The 3,024-nt window shown below is 49.6% G+C and overlaps 1 protein-coding gene across 1 annotated transcript in view; it reads right to left on the minus strand.

The window, feature by feature from the left end:
* Positions 1 to 3,024, minus strand: part of rps15a (ribosomal protein S15a) — a 61,497-nt gene that overhangs the window by 38,885 nt on the left and 19,588 nt on the right. The gene's annotated exons all lie outside the window — the stretch shown is intronic.

Genomic DNA, 3,024 nt, shown 5'->3' on the forward strand with positions numbered 1-3,024 from the left:
GTGAGGGTCCATGGAGGGGGCAGCAGACTCCCCCCCACTCAGTTCTTACCACAGGACATCTTTGTCATTCTCATCAAGTCCTCACTTCTTCTCATTTTTATGACTTTATGTTCTGGCTGTCCATCTCTGGGCTGCTCTTCTTATATGGCAGCTCTAAATTTCTCCTGCCCCGGTGACCCCCCTCCAGGGTGGGTTGCTTGGACCCAGCAGCTTCCCATGACCCCCCCATAAAAGAGTTAACACCCACCTGTGTCCATGGAGAGGAGTAACTGCTGGGACTCGACTTCAACTGGTCTGTGCCCCCCCTACCCCTGTGCAGCCCTCGATAGGATGACAGACCGTCAGAGTGTCACTTCAAAGGATGGCCGACTCACAGCAGGTCACCTGCACTTCTAACAGGTTCACTTTCTAACGACTATTAAAGATTTTCTGAAGTAAAACCGAAGCGCCTTGGCTGTCATTTTGGTTTTAACCCGAGTAGCACCCTGGAGCTGCCGCCTTTTGACGTTAGGAGTGCGTGGTGGGACGGCGTTCAGTTCCTCCCACCTATCAGATTACCCAACTTGGTCTGCAATGTTATGGAAGTGCACTGCCATCAGATATGAACTGGGCTATCAGGCACAGGTGACATCCTGCTCTCTGACGAGATGGACACCTGAATTAGCGTCCTCACCCTTCACGATTACGGAGAGTCCTCTATGGCCTACACACACCCACCAGTTAGCCGCCCCCTTGTTGGGCCGAGGCTTTCAGTCCAACATGTGGTGCCATCTTTGTCAAGTGGAGTGTAATGGGAGAGCTGGCAAGAAAAAAAGAACAAGGGAGAAAGAAAAAGCAAGGCAAGAAAAAATAAAGCAAAAGAAAAGGAACGAGAGAAACAGAGAAAAACAAGGGTTTGACAAGAGGGAAGACAAAGTTAAAAAGCGGCAGAGAGAAAGAAAAAAGAGGAAAGCTAAAAGAACAAATAAAATGAAGAATGAGAGCAACAGAAAAAGATGGTGGGGGGGGGGGAAGATGACAGATAAGCAAAAGGAAAAGAACAAAGGAGTGAAAACTGAAGGCAAAGAAAGAGCGAATGAGAAGGCGAGTGACTGCACTGGGGTCTGCAGTCGTACCAGAAGCTCACCCGCTTACTCGTCTGAAGACCCGACAGCGGGTCTGTTCTGGAATGCCAAGGCAGAGCTGGAGCTCGGTGACGATGTGTGCCCGACAGGGGGGCTGGCGCCCTGAGCAGCATTCGTTTCTCCTACCCTTTTAATTAGCGGACGGACCATTCAGTGGTCCCCGGCTGCAGATTCTTTTGCATTCCAACATCCCGCCTTCAAGTGAGTTGAATTTTCAACTTGGTGGGAATATCTAAAAAGGGGCACACTGTGAAGGACTGGTTTTTAGGCCCACCGACTGGCAAAATGACCCTCCCCTTTCACTAGGCACAACTTGGCAGCAGTGTGAAAACTCCAAACTGGGTCTTCTATAGCCACACACTGCGAGTCACACCTGGTGGCAGCTCCAGTGACTGAGGAGTCCGTAGAGGGGACCGGCCTTCCATGGAAAGTTGCTTCTGGAGATACAATGCGATACCCCAGCATTTCCCAAATATTTAACCCCCTTTCAACGACAGTGCAAGGCAATCGACTGCATTCTGACCTCCTACCTCTTGTTACAAGTTAGAAAACCAAATTCAAAGAGAAGGCGGCCTTCATCTTTTAGTCACAAAGGCCAAATGACAGCCATTTCACTTCCATGCCCCATTCAACCCTGAAGGTGTGATGCCAACAGGGCAGTCATTGCTACACAGGTGCCTGGCTCACCTATACTTGCCACTTCAGGTCTTCTGCTTCACTACTTTCTCATCCCATAGTTAACCCCTCCAATCTCAGGTCAGGTCGGGGGGCTGCACTACTACAGCCACACCCACCCCATAACAAAACAGCTCTGGATCCTGGTTGGCAACCAAATCTGCCACTGCCAGCTGTTTACATGGGTGCCCCTTGGGCCTGATCCAGCCACTCGGGTACTCAACAAGGACGGTCACATGGCTGTAGTGCCGTAACTGACGCTCCCACCCACTGCAGGTCACGTGCCTCATTCGGGACCCCATGAGCAACACAAAGTCACACCAGTGGTACCCAAGGACCCCCCTGAAGGAGTCCAGTCTTCAGCTCTGGTCACTGGATGGCATCAATGACTCACAAGCAGAGACTCTAAAGACTTGGACCTTCGTCGTCCTGCAGATACCGGGACCACCACACCCCCCCCCCCCCCTTGAATTTCCCTCTCCCTCCGTCACCTCTTTTCAGCACACTAGGCACTTTGGCTGGAAGTTGGCCTATTTTCTTGCTTTCACTCCTGGTCCCCCCCCTACACTCTCAGCTTTCCCCCCCTTTAGCTCCTTGTCACAGGGCCTACTGGCCCCGCCGGTCTTCCCTCTGGTTAGCTCAGGCACGTCTCATACGGAGTCTTTTCAGGTTTGTTTATTACAGGGCTGGGGCAGACATTTTTGGATTTGTGAGTGGGAGTCACAAAAAAATAAATAAATAAAAAGGCCCCCAGTTTCTTCCTATGCTAATAAAAATGTAATCAAACAATGGCTAATATTACAAATCAATTTTTAAAAAAAAAAAAAGGATTTTGTGTTTGCTGTAAAGGACGTTCTTTGCTTCATTTATTGCTACCATCGCCTTCAAGAGGAGACCCCCACTCTGTTTAAGGGGAGACTCAGCAGAGACATGGCTGCCGCATCAACTCAAACGTTTACATTCATCTCTAAACTCTCCGAGACAGCAGCTCACACAAGCCACAAGTGACAACTTTTATTTATTTTTTTAAGCAGGCAGTTTGGAGGACAAGGAGGCACAAGACAGGGGGGACGGTCTACGACATAAATATACAAAAACACGTCAAAGTATGGACTATATTTACACATCATCCTTAAGGAGCCACAGAAAGCTTACACGACCGAACAGTTAAAGAGATGATCCAGTTTTCTTCGACAGTTCCAGTGCAACATGGAGGGGTTTGGGG

This window comes from Erpetoichthys calabaricus, chromosome 11 (assembly GCF_900747795.2).
Source record: "Erpetoichthys calabaricus chromosome 11, fErpCal1.3, whole genome shotgun sequence".
Lineage (NCBI taxonomy): Eukaryota > Metazoa > Chordata > Cladistia > Polypteriformes > Polypteridae > Erpetoichthys > Erpetoichthys calabaricus.